The sequence below is a fragment of the Amblyomma americanum genome, chromosome 2, assembly GCF_052857255.1.
Source record: "Amblyomma americanum isolate KBUSLIRL-KWMA chromosome 2, ASM5285725v1, whole genome shotgun sequence".
NCBI lineage: Eukaryota > Metazoa > Arthropoda > Arachnida > Ixodida > Ixodidae > Amblyomma > Amblyomma americanum.
Genome location: NC_135498.1, coordinates 218,081,089 through 218,101,345, shown reverse-complemented (window position 1 = coordinate 218,101,345; position 20,257 = coordinate 218,081,089). Strand labels below are relative to the sequence as shown.

The following is a 20,257-nucleotide window of genomic DNA, read 5'->3' as shown; positions in this document are numbered from 1 at the left end:
TTTTGCAGGGTGAGCAGTCACGACAGTAAATGGCCAAGTTGCTTGATTTTTTATCTCATGTTCAAGTTGTGCTTCTGCAGTTCAAGCAGCGACCTGTCTGTCCAATGTATTCTTTGCCGCCGGACCGAAGAATAGAATAGATGGCTCCCGTGGAGCATGCTACATACGTCATTACGCCTTATTGTGCATTCTTTACTTCGTTCAGTCGGTTTGTTTACGCGTCTGTACAGTCTGGAAAGGCGGTGAGGAGCAGAAAAAATAACCTCCACTCCTGCTTTTTTCCCAATTCTTTTTATATTGTGGGAAACCTGGTGAATGTACGGAATGACTGCCATTTTTTTTGTTCCGATCTCTTTCATTGGACTTAGCGGGCTTGTTGCTTTGCATGACACTGAGCAGTTTTTCGGCTATTCAGGAGAGGAGGATTGCCGGGTACTCGGAATGAAGCCTTCGCTGGGCTTGAACCTGAAAACTTGTCTCTGGAGAGTGCTTACAAGACTTGGTTAACGCGGTTTTGAATTTGGCTTGAACAATGTTTCTCCTTATTAGCTTCGAATACGCGTAGTCAGTCGTAGGGTAAGACAGGCTTTTTGGCCCTTGGCTCAAAAGACCAGCAAACGTGTTCTGGTTAAAACTGCAACCTGAGCTCGAGAAAGCGAATGTAGCCATTGTTCGGGATCTAATGGGTTAAAATCAGGGGTGATAAACAACGATTGAAAATCGCCAACACACAGTCAACCTGCTGCAGGAAATCATCTTCGTGGCTGTCTAATAAAAGAAGATAATCATCTACGCATCTAAAGATTTTAAGAACTGGTAAATTTTTCAGCTTTGTGTTGAGGGCTCTGTCCTGCTTGGCGAGGTACAAGTCGCTCAAGATGGGGGCGATACATGAACCGGTACAGATTCCCTGTGTTTGGATGAAAAGCGGGCCGTTCCACTCAGTGTGAGTGGATTTTAGATAAGTGGATAATAGCTCCAAAAAGCCGCTAACCGAGATGCCGCTGGCATTTTCGAAGGCCACGCTGCCGTGCTGATCAAAGCACTCGCTAACACATCGGAGCAACTCATCATGAGGGATTGAGAAATACACGTCTTTATAACGTCGACGGAAATGCCTCGTTTCTTTTCACTTATGTTTATGCTCGCTGCTTCCTTGTTACCGTGTTTGCTGTTTTGGCGTTTGGCATTTCTTGACCCAGCCTTGACCACTTTGCGTTTTTTCGTGGTTTTCTTCTTGTCGGGATCGAGCGCTCCCTGAATGCATTATCAAAATGTGGCCACAACAGATTATCCCCTTCATATCTGTTGCAGTAGATGTTCGAAATAAGGTTGACAGTTCAGCGCAAGTGTGTGTGTGTGTATGTCCTCCCTGTGCTTGTCTGCCAGCGCTGCGATTCCATGAGGCTGTGACTGTAAGCTCATTCCTTGGGGTTAGCTTGCTCCCCTCCTCTCCATCGCCTCCAGACTTCCTAGCTGCCACGTGTGCATAGCTGTTCCTGTCTGAACCTGCCTGACCTACTTTCCTATTGCTGTCCATGCCAGTGCAGGCGCCATCCACTTGGCTGGCGCAGGAATGTCTGCCAATGCGACTTCGCATGGCAGTGTCATCCGTTATTGCGTCCAACAATTGAATAAGCTGTTCTTGGAGCTTGCGCTTCTCTGCCCTCTCTACCTGTAGCTCTTTTTCTAGGGCATCCATACGTAATGCTAGGCTGACGTTCGCTTCGTCAGCCCTGTCCAGGCGTGCACTTAATACGCAGATTTTGCACGTAAAATCCGTGCCTTCGGCCTCCTCTACAAATTCGAACCGCGTTTCCTTCAAAGTCACCGACGCCTCACACTCCTTGCATTTAACCTTCAGTTGCTTGACCGTCTTAGCAGCACTCAATTATTGCTACCGCAAAATGCTAGAATATCTACAGGCTAAAAAAAAAAAACACTTGCAAGCACGTGCTCAAATAAAGTTATGCCTAAAATGTTGAAAGCAGCTAGCACCATGTAGTAGACATGTGTGAAACTTCACTTTTGGTGGTGCACGAATTTTCGATTTTGGCTACGAAAATATTTTTTTTTTTCAAAATTTCGGCTCCAAAGTTGGGGGTGTGGCCCTTACACGGGGGCGTCCCTTACACGATTATATACAGTACTTTGGATCCACTTCCTCGAGTATAAAGAAACTATAGTGGGATACCACTTAGAAAAACAGGAGTTGCTAACACTGGGCCACACACCGCGGCGTTCTCTACTACTGTGCTGGCCAGTCGCAACATTATGCGAAATCTACTTTGTAATGTTTGACTACGTTACACAAGTGAGGTACAAAAATTCTAGAGCTTATAATTTTTTTCTTGTGATAAGCTTCTTGTTTAGTTAATAAGTTTCAACGGACTACTTTTTTGCCATGGAGGAATTCTGAGCTGCAGTTCTGAATGTGGGCGGAGCTTGACTGCAGACATAAGGTGTATTTGACTATAGGTTGAAACTGAGCACAGAGCCAATTAGAAAGGCAGCACCCAATCTGGCTGCCACCTCATTTCTGCTGTCGATAATTGTAGTCTTTCGACACCATTGGGTGGAAACAAGCATTTCTGGACAAGATGACGGTTACGGTGATCTCTTTGGGCTTTCAGGCATTGCAATCTTCTATACTTTCCACTGTTTGAATGGGATGCACACCAGCTGAAGAGGATTAAAGCGCAGATTCCATAGACTGGGATGACCATGGTGGCGGCAACAGCATCGGAAATTTCGACAGGTCGTTTGACCCCACAATGACTCCACCAAAAAAAGGATGACTGTCTGGGAAGTAGCCTGTGGAGTTCTTCCCACGCTCGACTCGGTGCAAATGACCTTTGTTTTGGTTCCCCGCAAGAAGCAACCAACGATGGACAGACGACAGGGGAAGAGAGGAACGGTGTCTTGAAGCAATTAACCGTGTCTGACGGGAGCCGGCTTGAATCGGAGAGAGCCAGCCGCAGTTGCGGCCCGCGACGCCCGCACGCCTCACCTTTGTTTGATAGGTGCGTGCCGCTTGCAGTACTGTTGCACCACAATGTGAAAAGGCTGCAGAGTTGCGAATCCTTCTCGCCCATTCCCACGATTGCCTCCGCTTGCTGTGTTGCGTAACTCCTCCGATCTGTGCCTCGTGTTGAATTGGCCACCGCCTGGTGAAGGAGCAGAGCCTTAGGGTATTTAACAAGCGTCCTGAGTGGGAACAAACGGTCTAAGTCCTGGCAACAAAGCTCATCAAGTCGCTCGACGCTATGAACTTTTAATTTTGGATTGTTTGCTCTTTTCTAAATTATGTAAATAAGTTTTTTCGAAGTGCCAGGAAGTCCGCTTGTTTTTTCGTTTTCCCAAACTTCAAGTTCCATCTTTCCTCAGCCCGAAGGCTCGGACACACTACCCGACGGAGCCCGGGTTCGAGGAACCCCTGCACCATGACAACTGGTGGCTGCGGTGGGATTCGAAGCCTGGGCGCCCCAACAACTGTGGATCAGCTATGGGGATCTGAAGCCACAAGCGACAACATCTGGATGGAAGCTACGGGACTGACGGCGTCAGCCATACTTCGACAGGGCCAGACCCTACTAGCTCAGGCAGATGTTAGGTGTGGGATTTTGGGTACCTGGGAAATGAAAATTTTAGCAATGTTGTGTTCTGATCGCTTCCAGCTGGAACTTGTATTTTAGTGGGGATTAGCGGCACTAGGTGTAATCCGCGATGGACAAGTTCAAGGTAGAGGACCTCCATGAAATTTTGGAAGATGTGGGCATTTCAGTAGGCCCCACTAAAACAAGATAAGCGATTTTGGACATTATGCGGGCGGAGGTGGTAACAGTCGAGGAGGCAGACGAGACATGGGAATTGATTCTGGAGCGAAGAGAAGGAACAGGAAAGGCGAAAACTTCACGAGGAACGAGAGAGAGAATTGGATGCGAAGTGTCGCGAAAGACGGGCTGAACTACAGAAACTACGCGAACAACAGCAGCGGGAGCTCACGCGTAAAGTTCAGTTGCAGAATTGGGAAAGAGCGAGAGCCCGTTTGAGAAAATTTCAGAACTTTCCTCGCAAAGTTCGAGCGGATTTGTGCTAAGGAAGAGCTAGATCAGGGCTACTGGTCAACGATGTTGTTGGCCGTCCTCCCAGGTGATGTCGGCGGCATGCTAGCACGCCTGTCCGATGAGGAGGTCGACAACTATGAGACCGTGACAGGTATTTTTTCCATTCGTGCAGAGGCGGACTCTAAAGTCCGAAGTGTTGGAAGCGGGCAGCGCTCCCATCTGAGTGCCAGCGACCAGCATAGGAATCCCGCTTGTTCAGCGAGGGACACAGGGGAGTAACGTCAGGGCAGGATTACACCCAAACAGGAATGCTAGTTTGGCAAATGCAGGGGCAGCATTTGTCGACTTAGAGGCGGAGAGCAAAGCCGCCGAAAACAAAGTTGAGCGACCTGCTTCGTTGACGATGTGAACAGAGGCAAAGCGGGCGTCTCTAGACCAGAAGCAGAGGCTGCTTTCACAAGGGAGGCAGATGTTTTCTCTCAAGAAGAGAGCTCGTAGTGAGCTTGTAGGCCAGCACAGTGAAGGAATCAAGGAAGACCCTCCTTCGATGCGGCTGGCAACAATAGTGGCCCAATATTGCAGACGCCTTGCTGTAAAGATAGTGACCACGAGTCGCCTGAGTGCACCGCTGAAACCCCGGTCCAGAACGCAACGTTAGCCAAAGAGTGTGGTTCAGGTAAAGTTGCGGGCCAGAGAGTTTGGATGGTGGGGTCGGATAGCGGGCCTCAGGAGAGCAAGTTGCAAGGCTCAGCAGATAGTAAAGTGCAGTCGGGACAATTTGGGGCTACGACATGCAGTGACTCATCGAAAGCACGAGCCAATACTTGGAATTCAAGTGGGAGATACGGCTCGGTGCCGAGTCAAAGAGCAGATGTGAAGGGTGAGGGCACCGCGATGAAGGGAGGTGTGCAAGACAAAACAGCTAGGGCAGTTTCTGGAAAGCGGTCGTGCGCAAGAAGAGCCAAGCTAGCCAAGCCAAGGGGTAGTCTCCAGAGAAAAGACGAAGTACGGGCCGAAATCATTGTAAGGGTGAAGGCCGGTCAACAATGTAATCGTCCGAGACTTTCACCACGGCACTCCAGATGCGATCGGCATCGCATGAAGGCCAGACCGACTAGACGGGTTCGGATGCACGTCAAGTGAAACTCGCAGCGGACCACAGAGAAGCATGTACTGCTACCACATGAAAGAGCGCAACAGAACGCGCGCCTGTAAAAAAACAGAAACGAAGGGTATTCAGGAACCGAGAAAGGAGTACACACAGGCACTTCTTTCATACTCGATCGTCCCCCCCCTCGCATTCTACTTTGCAAGTGCTGGAGCTCGCAGGTGTCAACGCGAACTTAAGACCTTCGGTTGTTGTCGTGTCGCGGCTGCCGAAGCCACTGTCGGACTGTGACTGCGCAAGGCGCAGCTGAAAAATAGAAACAAGTACCTTTCTTGAGTCGCATGGTTTTCAGAGGAATTCCAGGAATAAATTCTTGTATGTACTCTTCGGTACAATGCTAGTTTGAGGTTTTTACCTGAGTGGGTTTTATACGCTTCTTAATTTTCACTCAGTGGTGTTGTAGCTTTTGAAGATGGTTTCCTTTTGTAAAGCAGCTAAGTGTTGCGTTATTTTGTGTAAAGGGAACGAGCTCTAAAGCAGCAGTGCTTCTTGAGCTGTAATTTTGTCAGCTTAAGTGGCTGTGCAAGTAAGGTTACCTGCAGTATTTAAGTTTTGCAGTAGGTTAAGTATGTAAGTTTTGTGGCGCAAGTTTTTCACATTTATGGCAGGTGTTGTAACGTGAGTTTTGCACAGTTACGGCAGGTGTCTTAGTGTTGGTTGTCATGAAGGACGGAAAGGAAGACTGCAGTTGTGCTGGTTACAAATGAAGGATAGGTTGGGACAAAATCAGGTCTTTGTCTGACCTCTCAGTGGATTCCTCCCTGCTCGAGTGACGTCTGAGATTGTTGCCAATTATAATTTTCTGTCTGTGTTGAAGTGTCACGCATGATGACAACGCTTTGGAGACGTCCGAACACCTGAACCTTGCATTCGGTTCACACTTCGTGTTCATTCGGGGAAAATTTGGCTTAATTTCAGAGGGATTTTAGAGGGATATCTGCAGCGTCATCAGTTTTGTTTTTGTAATGGTCAGGCGGGACAAGTGGGCTACAGATGGCACTTGCTTTTGTTGTGTATGGCTTGGCGTCTGTGGTTCCGTCTGCCTCGCCTCGCAGAGAAATTCCCACAGGTGGACATCACGATGAGGAGGGACTTCAGACACCACGATGAGAAGAGGCCTGGAGGACTGCAGAACGAGAGCCCATTCTCACACGTCCAGTCAGCCGAGGTGCGTAGGAGCAGCTCATCTTCCGGACGTATTGTGTGGCGGCGGGGGTGCTGTTATGAACGGGATGCACACCAGCCGAAGAGGATTAAGGCGCAGATCCCCATCGACAGGGATGAGCATGGTGGCGGCAACAGCAGCGGCAATTTTGACAGGTCATTTGACCCCATGATGACTCCACCAAAAGAAGAATGACTGTCTGGGAAGTAGCCTGTGGAGTTCTTCCCACGCTCGGCTTGGCTGCGAATGACCTTCCTTTTGGTTCCCCACAAGAAGCAACCAACGATGGACAGACGACAGGGGAAGAGGGGAACGGTGTTTTTAAGGAATTAATTAATGGGCACTGTGGCTGTGCCACTGCACGTACTGCTAATCCGCTTACCTTCGTCATGCAGGTCTTTGCTCAGATCATCACCTTCACTTTCCTGCCGGTCTTGACGGCCAGACCACCTGGCATCGTTGCAGACATCCGGACGCCACACCAAGAAAGCGAACTTTGTGCTCGTCACCTGGTCGCCACCGACACTTGGAAGCCCCTAGCAATGCCACCTCTTGAATACTGGACCAAAAAAGCTTCATCGGCGGCCCCATCGTCACCGACAGCACCGTATACGTCAGCTATAGAACAGCAACACCCACCTTAGGCACACTGTGGGCTCTGCGGCTGTGCTACTGCACGGACCGCTAAATCGCTTACCTTCGTCATGCAGGTTGGTGGTCCATATACTATTTTTGCTAGGAAAACTAGTAATTATTGTCTGGTACAGCTGCCGAGCCCACAGTGCTGTTTCTGCCTTGCTGTTGAATGTGTCAATGTGATTCGTACTTTACTGTTAGTATCGGGTGACGTTGAAGCAAATCCGAGACGCATCTAATACTGATGCTGTCTAGGCCGAACTGCAAAAGTTGAGCGCTGGTCAGTGAAAACTTATTTCCAAAGTCCAAGGCCTGAAAAATCAACTATTAGCAACGGATAAAACAATATCTGCCCTAAGCGAACGAATTTTGAAACCCAATTTGTGGTAATTAGTACCCTGCGAACAAAAATCGCAACACTCCAAACTAACACTGCTAGAACGACCCACCAGCTTTCTGAGATAGACACACGTCTGGATGATCTTGAGAACTGCTCAAGAAGAAACAATATAGTATTCTATGGACTTCCCGGCCCAAATGAAAAAGAATACTATGACTAATCAGAAAAAATAATCCAGCACTGCCTTGATAGCTTGAACCTCGTAATCGACCCTAAAGACATAGAGCGAGCACACCGCATTGACCGCCAAAGACCAATAGTAGTGGAGCTGTCTGCTTTAAAAACGAAAGGGGTCATTCTCTCGAATGGCCCTAAGCTTAAAGGTACAGATATCAGTATCGGCGAAGATTTTTCTCGACCCGTTCGAAATGCCCGAAAACACCTTGTGGCTTTCGCCAGAACCAAGCAGGACCTTGAATTAGAGAAACTTTAGCGCCAAACCGTGCAAACCACAAGAGAAGAACAAAGATGAGACACAAGCGCGAACTCACAACTGAATTTTATTGAAGCCAGGACGCTGCTTATATAGGGTGAAGCTTGAAGGGGACAGAAGGGTGACAAGGAGGAGAAGGTGAACAAAGGCAACATCGTTTTGCAGAAACAGGCAGGCAGTCAAAAATCGTACAGAAAAAATAACAGTTACATGATAACTGAATCTAAAAATTTTAACTTTTAATTTTGGACTGTTCGCTCATTTCTAAATTATGTAAATAAGTTTCTTTGAAGTGCCAGGAAATCCGCTTGATTTTTTGTTTTCCCAAACTTCAAGTTCCATCTTTCCTCAGCCCGAAGGCTCGGACACGCTACACGACGGAGCCTGTGTTCGAGTGAACCCCTGCACCACGACACCACCCAAAGAATAAATGCCCCCTGTTTGATTAACATCACAGCGCCCTTTTAAGGGGAGCTGAAGGTATGAGGCCACTTTCTGTCAAAAAATTTTTAATAGCAGATAACAAACATCCAATTAGTGGTCTTTATTAAAAACTGTTTTGTTTTTATCAAATTGTTAAAGCATGAAAAAAATGTTCCTTTTATTTTACTCTCATTTTCAGAAAATGTGCTATGTGCATCTTTCACCAGCAGTCCTAACTTAAATTTAGTTGGCCACAGGGCAGATTGCATTTGCAGTTATTTACTAAAGGCTGTGCTATGAACGAAAATAGTTACATCATGAATTCTCATTGTATAATACTGAACCGAGAACGTTGGTTTTCTTTGAGTAAAATTGCAGCAATAAAAAAGTTACTGCACAATTTCGTTTGCTGTGGTTCGTTGCACAGCTATATATATATAAATAAACAAGTCTGCAAAGGTTCATTAAAAAATCTTATGCAGGAGGCGTAAGAAGGAATTACAAAAAAGTTAGTTTTGAGAAAAGAAGCAAAGATTGGGAATAATTGCAAATGCCATAAAGGAGGATGAAGATCCGCCATATCTGTGATTGAGCCTTGCTTTTACTTGCTTTCGATAGCATGGCAGCTCACTTGTCATCAGTGTGTTGAGACAAGGTTTGATCCTACTGGTGTTGAAGTTACACATGGCATAATATGTTCCAAATGTCACACATCTCTCTTGCGAGCATTTTAGTTACTAAGTACAGAAAAAGAAGACATAAATCTAAAAAAAATTAACAGGAAAAATAATGCCATAAAAGTGTTGGTTTTGCGAATCTGCGCAGGGGGTCACAGGATTGGCTGCACCTTTGGAAGGGAGTTGCAATTTTTCTTACAATATTTAGGAATGGATATGTTTTGATGAAACGAGATTTAGATACTGATTTTTTCAAAAATATTTGAGTTTTCAAATTAACCTGGTATCTTAAGATGAATTCTAGGATAATATGAACAATGTGAGACCATTTGGTTTGTTTCCCATAGGAATCAGTGTAAGAAGAAAAACCGCTTACAAAAAGCTGTTACGTGTGTGGGTCAGCTAAGATGAACTTTCGCAGCGATCGCAAACCATGGCGACCTTGTGTTATGTCACGTGAGAGTGGTTCGCACCTCAGCGTCCACTTGCATAGATATCTGACACGGCCAGCTGTCGGCAAGTGCCACGCTTTACCTCTGACAGACTGAAAGGCGCCCGCTTTTTCAGCTGACCTACACAGCGTCCCAGCACGCGTTAGCGCAGCACAGAATGTCTAGATATCAGGGGATGGAAAAGCGCATGGTGCAGCTGCTCGTAGCTACGCTGTGGACAGTATGAACCTTCCAAGGGAAAGCAAAAATCGGGTGAAAAAGAGAGAAAAGAAAAAGGAGTGTGAGCTTGTTTCGTGCCCTTACTCTTAAGTTCACTTTATACACTATTTGCAATTACCCTCTTGCTGTCAGGCCATTTCATTAACTGTTTTCATGTAACATTACTGCGGACGTAATCGCCAATTAAGAATGGTGTGCAGCACATTAGAAAACAGTCACGTGGATTGCGCCAACAAGCGGTAAATAATGCATGATTTTTCGACATACAAAAACTGCAGTATGGTTGCTGTTTTCATCGTTTTAATTCACATCAACTCCTCCTACGCAAGTCTGCACAAGAGTTGCAATGACAGAAAATGAAAAGCGATTATATTGTCGCAAAGCTTTGTGATGTTTATTTGTTCATGCTCACTGCCGCTAGCACCCAGCCTTATCACTTTTCTGTGATGCAAGATGCGACCAGATCTATCTCGAATGATCGCAGACAGGTGGAACCGATTCTGCGCTGTTCGAGACTGTTGTGGTTACTTTGCACGCCCTATCTCGAAAGCTCTTTGTCAGCTTTAAATTGAGCACGGCCGAGAACAGTGGGCATTCTGTTTAGCACCCGCCACCCGTCACACGAGCATGCTTGTTGCTTATCGCCGCCGCTGCGGCATTTATTTATTTTTTGGCACGAGGCAACCCTATAAATAGTTTCTTTTGGAAGCCCCTTTCGCTGCCTGCCTGACTGTTGTCACCACTATGTGACGTCTGGTGGAGGTGCTGGGTGCCAGATGTCCTTGTTGACCTTAACCCTTGGCAGCCACTGAAGCAGCCGACGCCTCCAAAATCTGCCACCCAAACACGGACTTCTTCCGAACCCACACGCGAGTGCAGAAGGGCTTTTTACAGTCAACGTCAACCATGGCTACAACACCGGCATCCATTATTCTGCACCAGCCACGATAACCGCCCACATTCAACTGCTCTCCAAGTGAAGATTCTTAACAATGGCTTGAGCACTTGGAATGCATGGCCACGTTGAACAGCTGAGATGACGAGACGAAAATAAGGCATGTTTTCTTCGCCCTGAAAGGCCCAACCAGAATTTGGTTCAAAAACCATGAAGCTGCTGGTGATGTGGGAATCGTTCAGGCAAGAGTCCCTCAAGGCATTCACAAGCATCGTCAGGAAAGAAAATGCAGCTGCTTCTGCAGTCACGCATTCAGCTCCTGACTGAGACAGTGACTGCATATGCAGAAGAAATGAAGCGCCTTTTTGATTGAAGAGAAGCAGGTGGAGCTTTTGATGCGAGGTGCTAAAGAGGCACTTTTCACTAGTCTGACCTGCAATCCACCAAAGACCATCGCTGAATTCACTAGCACAGCGGCCACAATTGAGAAAACCCTCCACCTCCAAATACTCTGAACCCCCTAATCACCAAATCTGCCCGATACCTTTACTCTATTGGATCTGTTCTGTCATTGTTTACAGGGCATTGCTATGGCCATGCAGGTTTTTTAATGACCAAAGACCCATGATGTTGCATTCCAAGAACTGTTTACTTGCTGAGGCATTTTGAGGCAATCTTTTCAGGTTTTTTTTTTTTTTTGAAGTTACAAAAAGACAGATCTGGGGTCTAGAGAGAATGCCTGTGCTCACAAAGTGAACAAATGCTTGCCAGCATTTCAACAAGAGGACTTGTCTTCGGCTGGGTGTCCTCTTGTTGAAACGCTCGCAAGCACCCTCCCTTGTTCACTTTGTGAGTGTCGAGAAACCACTCGCTTAACCTCTCTCTACCATATATTCCCCTGCTGATGCTACACATGAAAGTGAAAACTACTGCTCTATAATATCTTGTATATTTTGCAATTCCATCAAATTGAAATACGACAAGGTATGTTGTTGGGCAAGTTGGTTTCGATATTCCGTGACAACAGCGCAATGAATGGGACGTAGAAGAAGGACACAGGCAGGGACACAACACAGCGCTGACTCACAACTGAAATCTTCGGCTTTATCGGCTGCCAGCCGGAATAAGTACCCAACTGGCGGCCAGAAATGGAAAGCAATGCACACAAGTCACAAATATAAGAAAACTCGAAATAAAGCACACGCGTGTCAACATTCGGAGTCGAGGTAGCGTTTTTCTTTTTCTGACAGCGGTACAGAGGGTGAGCTTGTACATTCTTCCGGGAGCCTTGCTGTCATGTGTGCTTTTATAATATTCCTTGTCAGTGAGTCGCGGTTCCTACCTATCGCAACGCACTCGTTGTACAATGGCTTGCAGGCATCGATGTCATCTTCGTCATCACTTTAGCCGTTCCTGCACTGTTTGGCTATGTGGCCTATGATGGAGTTACATGTGACATTATAATCATGCTCCTTTAATCTTTCGTTGATACATTGATGCTTCGTTGATGCTTCCCACATGATAGCAGCAAAGAGTAGATGACCCCCTCCTGGCAGAGGACAAATTGTTTTGCTTGCAAGCATGCCCTTTCAGGAATTAGAGCAGTAGTTCCTTCATGTTTTTTCAGTGTTCTCTGAGTGCCTGAAACCGATCATTTTAACACATGAAGTACCACTTGATGATTTTATCAGGTTTTTAGATGTTCACTTCAATTCACTTCATCTCATGTATGTTGGGCTTTTGAGCCCCGTGGTCAAAAACCTGTCCTGCCATATTCATCAGCCCATTCGAAGCTTGTGAAAAGTGCAATTGTACATTCAGTTTTTGACAATGTTGCAAAGAAATCATGTGAGCACAGGTTGGAGCAAGGCTTCCACAACCAAGTAGATCGTTTGACACAGGCCGGTTACCCTTCAGAATTTTTGGTTTCAGTCGCAGAAAAACTGCAGAAAAAGTTGAGGTCTGAGGTCAACAGCAAAATTAAAAAAGAAAAAGTTGCCATTGTGCAATATCTGCATCAGGTCTCACACAACCTGAAGAGAATTTTAAAGCATGTGGGGTTTGACGTCGTGTTTTTGGCACCTGTCCGATTGTCCAGCATAGTGAAGAAGGTTAATTCGGCCAACAGTGAACAATGTGGCTGCTTGAAAACTCATGCAAAACAATTTGTCCCCTGCCAGGAGGGAGTCATCTACTCTTTGCCACTATCATGTGGGAAGCAATACATTGGCCAAACCGGCCGATGTGTCAACTAAAGATTAAAGGAGCATGATTATAATGTCACACGTGGCCCCATTATAGGCCACGTAGCCAAACACTGCAGAAACTGCAAAAGTGATGATGATGATGACAAAAATGACATCGATGCCTACAAGCCGTTGTACAACGAATGCGTTGTGATAGGTAAGAACCGCGACTCGCTGACAAGGGAAATTATAGAAGCTCACATGATAGCAAGGCTCCCGGAAGAATGTATAAGCGCACCCTCTGTATCGCTTTGGGTGTTTTGGGGCTGGCTGCGGCGCTTCACTGAGTTAGAAAATATTCATAGATGTTGGTAAAAGCATTGGTAACGCCATAGTCCTTTAATGTTTTTTTCTGGTCACGAAACTCCAGCCAAAGTTTCATATGGGAACAGCGCGCGCCGCTATTGGCGGAGCTGTCATAGAGCTGGCACGAATGGCTACGTGAGCCCTGTTCGCAGCTGCTGTTTTCCAACATTCGCTTTGTATTTGTGCTTTCGGCGGATCAGTATTTGGGCTTAGCATGGACGCTCTTTACTGGTCATCACCTGAATGCTTGGCTGCTAAATCGAGATGCTAAAAACACTGCGCGATCGACAGCGGCCACTATTAAACCTTGCTAGCGGCTGTTTTCTGAGAAACAATTAACGCGCTTACTTTCTCTCGTTGCTTTTTATAAAGCAGCGATTTTTGTACATGGGTTCAGCCTGCACATTCATTTTCACCGCAACTTGCCTGCAGCATCACTCGAAGATCTAGCGTAACGATGAGTAACATGTCTGGGTTGCAGCTGTCTCGGCCGAGTCCTTGCTTTCATTGAAGTGCATAAGAATGTTCATGGCTGGTGCTTACCTTGTGAGAAATACTGCAATCTGACTAATGCTGAAAAAAAAAGGCGTCATGCCGGCTTTTGAAGAACCGGAGTGCGCGCTACAGAAGCGGTCACGTGACGAATGCATCGGCAATTTGTTGATGCTAGCTCAAATGGTCCTTTTTTTTTTGCTGACACTTTCCGAGGTGGCAAAGCCAGCTGCTGAAGACTCTTGCTACATTAGCTATTTCTTTACACTTTGTACCGCTGTAGCAACGCAGGCACTGGCGAGTGCTATGAAATCTTGAAATTTTTTGTTCAGTGCTCATGCACTGGCTTTGCGCTACCAAAATAAGAGACAAGCTGTGAGCGGCCATGCAGTAAACCAAAAATCAGCAATGATAGGAATCACGGAACAGCATATTTAAAATAGAAAGCAGTAGGGGTTTAACTACGTTAAATCGAGTAGACGTTTTGAAGAACCGGAGTGCGCGCTACAGAAGCGGTCACGTGACGAATGCATCGGCAATTTGTTGATGCTAGCTCAAATGGTCCTTTTTTTTTTGCTGACACTTTCCGAGGTGGCAAAGCCAGCTGCTGAAGACTCTTGCTACATTAGCTATTTCTTTACACTTTGTACCGCTGTAGCAACGCAGGCACTGGCGAGTGCTATGAAATCTTGAAATTTTTTGTTCAGTGCTCATGCACTGGCTTTGCGCTACCAAAATAAGAGACAAGCTGTGAGCGGCCATGCAGTAAACCAAAAATCAGCAATGATAGGAATCACGGAACAGCATATTTAAAATAGAAAGCAGTAGGGGTTTAACTACGTTAAATCGAGTAGACGTTTTGAAGAACCGGAGTGCGCGCTACAGAAGCGGTCACGTGACGAATGCATCGGCAATTTGTTGATGCTAGCTCAAATGGTCCTTTTTTTTTTGCTGACACTTTCCGAGGTGGCAAAGCCAGCTGCTGAAGACTCTTGCTACATTAGCTATTTCTTTACACTTTGTACCGCTGTAGCAACGCAGGCACTGGCGAGTGCTATGAAATCTTGAAATTTTTTGTTCAGTGCTCATGCACTGGCTTTGCGCTACCAAAATAAGAGACAAGCTGTGAGCGGCCATGCAGTAAACCAAAAATCAGCAATGATAGGAATCACGGAACAGCATATTTAAAATAGAAAGCAGTAGGGGTTTAACTACGTTAAATCGAGTAGACGTGCGAACGCATTCAAGGAGAACTCTAGCTTGGGCTAGTTGGTTTGTGAATGCATGTTTAGCCTTGTTGGCAAATGGTTTTGATTTGCTTGGTCGTCTGCACGTCTGGCAACGATATTAGACTCAGGTCAAAGGGTCAGTGAGGAGAACTCTATCAATTTTTTTTTGTTGGCAAAATGTGATAGTTCGGCATTTCATGGCTTTGTTGCTGCTTCTTCGGGAGCGAAAGATGCATTAATTTCAAAGAAATTTGGATTCGAAGTTGAAAAAGTTTTTCCCGCCCTCGCATTCAAACTCGACGCACTCTTATGACATCACAGAACGGAGTGACGTAAACGCAGACTCCATGATTTCTTGCGGCTAGCGGTGCGGTCTAGCAGCAGCCGAAACAAAAGCTACCGCCACCTTACGTTGAAAGCATCTATCGGGGGTCGCACCGTCGCTTCGTTTATGTTTGCACCGGCGTCTTACGATAGATCCCGTTCCCGAACCCGCCAACGAAGTTCTCGCAAAAACTCCAGCCTGCATTTCAGCGACCTCAGCCCCATGCTTTTGAGGGAGCACGGTTAGGTTAGGCGCCGGCGGGTCGTTTCCCCCTTCCCCAGTGAGCAGCTGTTGCTAATTAAATATCTTAATCCCAGTGCGGGGAGTTGCGAGGGGCGAGGACATGGTAGGCACATCGCGCCCATCGGAGGCTGGCCGAGGCTTTGGGGCCAATGGATTGAAATTTCTTGAAAGGTGCTGTTGCACGGTGTAGCAGGCGGCGCCAAGGAGGTTTCTCACGGTTGCGAGGGCCAGGTTGTTTTTGCCACAAAAAACGGATGGGTGCTCAAGGGCGCTTGCGTTTAAAGTTGGCGGCTTGAAAGTAAAACCGATGCACGACGCTTCAACGGGCTCCGCGCATTTCCGGAGGTACAGGGTCCACTGGATCGGGTTCCCTCGCCTTCTTGCATGTACCTTCAGATGTGTACTGTGAATGGATTAAATCAGCTGAGAGCTTGAAGAGTACAGCTATGCCCAACTGCCGAAGCTATTGTATGGAGCCGCAAACAAACGAGTTGGAGGAGAGCAGAGTCACGGTCTCTGCAGGTTCCAAATCTCTTTTAAAGTGACAGCTTTATTGGCCACAAACTTGTGATTTCGCCGTGGCGGTGCTCCGAGAAGGCACATGTCACAATGCGCGCCTCGCCGCAGAGCCGAACCGGTCTGGCCGGGCCGGCGGCGGCTGGCGCACTCGGCGCGAAATAGAGACGTGCTCCAAGCCTCTGCCAGTGCGGTCAGAATGCGCCGAAGCCGCTGAATGCATCGGCAGTCAAGCGCAGTTGGAGGGTCTCGCTTTGGCCGACGTGACGTCGTCGTGCAGCGCGCGTATTACGCCGGAGTATAAACGCGCTTTAACAGAGCGTGCGCTTAACCGCTAACCAATGTATTCAGTGGCGGCATCTATGGGAGCCACTGAAACCCCCCGGCACACTCACTGAATAAAAAAAGAAAACCTGCGCCGAGGCTTGGAATTGAACCAGGGCCTTCGGCGTTTGAGGCGGAGACGCTACCACTACGCCACGACGGCCCTAGCATTGACCGTGAATAAAGGCACATCTAGTGAATGGACTCTTCCGACGCAGAAGTCTCCGCGCTTTCGCATATCCTGGCCTAACAGAGCTAGGCCATCAGCAATTTTTTTTCTTAACTGCCTTGTATCTTGTCTCCCTTCCCTAATAAACGATTTCCGTTAAGTAGTTCGAAGTTGAATGGCACAGCCGGGAATGTTTCGCCGGGCAAGCGTATGAAGACACAAGAGCTCTTTATGCTGCTAACTGCCTTGTACGATCACCGACCATCGTGCCATCATAGTTTTTCATCGACTGTGGCGATCATCTGAGCAGCCTTGACAGGCTCCTTCAAAAGTTAACTTGCATTTGAAGCGGCACTTGCAGTTCCTCTGCTGTTCGGCGCTTGTAAATTGAGGCGCATCAAAAACAAAATAACGGGGCATGCAAAGCTCATAGACGCGAAGTGCCATAACAAACCGAAACTCTCTTGGCCGCCTGTGGCGCCACCAAGCATCGGTTTTCTTTGCTTCCAACATTCAGGTTGTCTTTTTTCTCTCTTCCTTGTGTGATAAAAGTGCACTATCAGTTTCAAAACAAAACTTACTTCCATATTGAACCGCGCTGCCTTCCTTTGTCAGCCTCGGAGATTTGTGGCATCCATGGAGTAAGGAAAATTCCTCCAAGGTGGCGTCTCTTGTCCTATGACGTAATCACGCTTGTACTTGCGAGTTTGGCCTGTGGCGGCGATACCTGTATTTTGGTTCTTGCAATTTTCTACCTTACAAGAGGTTTGTTGTCGGTTAGAGTGGCGTTTTTGTGATCAGGAGCTGGTATTCTAACAATACAATCCAACTTCAATTTTTCCTCAGTGTCCTTTTAAGCTCTGATAGAGGTTAAGCTGATCTGATATGTTCGTTGTGCAGGTGGAAGTTTATGAAGATGACGATGGGCAATGCGCAGCACGAGAGTGTGTTGCAGTTTAACAAGAGGTGTGATTGGCTGCGCCGATAGCATAGTGCTCTCGTGCAGTGGCCTGCGAAGCTTATCTGTTTGCGCCGCTGTGGGTTGGAAACCCAGTCGCGGCAATATTCATTTTATTTCTGCACCTCAAAGTCAGGTACGCCACAAGGTTCTTTGTTCGGTTTGATGCTGTGAAGTAGTGCTTTCGCACGTTGAAGAGCACAGCTCTCTAAAATGCAACCTTATCACAGATTCTTGCTCAAGTACGCTGGTAGGCCTTCGGATATCTGTGGGACGGTGCTGGGCCTGAGTTTCTGCTTCTTGCGTTGCAGCGACACTGCTTCTCCTTTGACAACAAACTCGTCAGGCTGAATTAAATCCGTGGGGCCAAGCGCCTCTCGCAGGCACGGACATGCTTGGAATCGAAGCCAAATCGACCGCTTTCCCGTTGGGGTATCGCCCACTTCCATATTTTGCGCTGCTCGGCGTCGCTCGTCAGAACAGTGAGGCCTTTTCCTGCATACCTCCGTAGCCGGAGCAGCACCTCGTCTCGCAGCAAGTATTCAGCATAGCAAGCTTGCGCTTCACGTGCACTGTACTTGTTTGCGAACGAATGCAAAATCGGAAGAGAAAATAGTCGCTGCCACACCGCCGGTGTCCCATTCTGCCTGTAATCCGCCCGCCGTGGTGGCTCTGTGGTTATGGTGCTTGGCTGCTCTTCCGAAAGATGCATGTTTGATCCCGGCCGCGGCAGTCGAATTTTGATGGAGGCAAAATTCCAGAGGCCCGTGTGCTGTGTGATGTCAGTGCACGTTAAAGAACCCCAGGTGGTCGAAATTTCCGGAGCCCTTCACTACATACCAGAGTCGCTTTGGGACGTTAAACCCCCATAAAATTAAACTAAACTGTAGTCTTGCGGCCATACAGACGCCAGCTTGCTCGCGTCGTTGCCCCCACAGGACTCGGAACGCCACCTCGTGGAATGCGCTGTCAACAATAGCTCTCCCATAGCGTTACAGTGAAGTTTCACGACCATAAAAGCATTGAAGGGCTATGGTAATGCTGAAAATTACTGTGCGGGTAGTTTTGGTTTCTGTTTATGGCCGTCTGATTAGGACACTCTTATGCGAAACAAATTTTGTATGAATTTGAAGCTTCATAAAATATCTGTGCCACAAAATAAGATGTTGAAGTGCATGTATCGAACTTAGTATTGCCGTTGGCAATAGACATGTGTTAGGGTTTTTTTCAGTCCGTGCACGCATATAAAGCAGTTGTATTATGTTTGGCTGGCCTTGTGATAAAATAGGCACGAGTGCAGGGCAAGACCAAGTGTTCGATTTCCTAATGTGAGCGTGACTGTGGTAAATTGCATCTGAACCATACAATGGAGTGCCATATGGGACAGTGCCAGCGCCACCGGCAACCACTCATCGACCGCAATACACGACTTGCTGAATTTTAACGCGAAATAGTTATATGGACCGTTGAGTGGAAAAACCGGCGCTGTGTATCCGATAGCATTGGTTAAGTGTGTTAGTAAGGCTTTCTGACGGGCTGGTTGGTACATATTCATTTCTGACAGGCTGTGTGCTAAAGAGACGTTCACAGGAAAAGGGGGTAGAGACGACAGGAGAGAAGCGCAACTTTCAAAGTTGAAATTTACACTTCTTTCCTGTCGTTGGCAGATTGGTCGCAGTGAGCAAGGTGCGTGCGCTGTTGACTGGAACATGGCGCCATCTGGCGCCGCCACCCGGTCATCCTCCACAAGCTGACGATGTGCACTGCTAAATGTGAAACGAATGGCTTTTTTCTTTGCCTCCTTCCTTCGTACCGAAACGGAACGTTTGTAGAGTGCAATGGTTCGATCGGATTGATTCCGCAAAGCCGTTCTCAGATACATAGAGAGTAGCTATAAGTACTGTGTCCTAGGTCGTAGGATGTGTACAGAGGCGCAAAGACCTTAGATGCAAAAAAATAGCCAGATGCTCAGCGTTTTTATCTAAGGCAAAAAAGTTGTTTTTGTTGATGTAATAGGTTTTTCATGTTTTTGCATTTTATAACTCTATTAACACAGTTTGCGGTATATTTACTGTTTGTCCAATCATCAAGCTCCTGCCCAGTGATGTCATATCCACTGCTAAAAACTGCCACTGTATGGTGACACCATCAGCGCCATTTGTTTTTGTGAACTAGCTAAAATATTAAAAACCGGAATATATGCGGTACGACCAATAGTAATAGCATCACTATAACTCAGTTTATGCAACCAACTAGCAAAACAATGTACTGATTATGTGTTTCGGGGCCCCTTTAAGGCACCCTAGGCACAACTACGGCGAACTAACATGCGACCACAACTTCCGTGCCTTAGATCTAGAGCACTATACCTTCAACAGCCACAAAAAGCTGCAGGTGGTGATACTGGGCACATTCGATTTTCAGTCCGGGACTACTTGCGCACTCCAGTCCCAGCGTACGATTTTCTCGGGCAGCCCGAAAGCTCCGCCCACCAGTCAGAAAGCTGCCCGCATCGCCAAACCAATGTGTTCATTTTTTACCTCTGGCAGCCTACAGACTACTTGGGGCAAGGCAGCAGATGGCAGCTGCCCGGAAATCAAAGCCCCGGCGGCCATATTGAGTTAGACTCACTGCGCATTCTGAGTACTTCTCGTGTTCCTGGAGGATGATATTGTGCATTAAACCTTCACATGAGCTCCTTAGCTGCTCTCTGAGCCATCGTAAGACTTTTTATTCTTGCATCTTCGTTTTATTTTCTTGAAATCCACTACACACTGATGCGCATTCGGAGCTGTGAGTGCCTATTGTCTGCTCGTGTTGTCAAGAGGTGCTTGCTTCTTACGTCTGCAGGGATAGACGAAATTCCAATCAAGCTAATTAATGAACTTGGCCCAAGAGGGAAGGAAATGCTGAT

The 20,257-nt window shown here is 47.1% G+C and overlaps 1 protein-coding gene across 2 annotated transcripts in view; it reads left to right on the top strand.

The window, feature by feature from the left end:
* rngo (DNA damage inducible 1 homolog rngo) overlaps positions 1-20,257 on the top strand; it is a 156,254-nt gene that overhangs the window by 126,044 nt on the left and 9,953 nt on the right. The gene's annotated exons all lie outside the window — the stretch shown is intronic.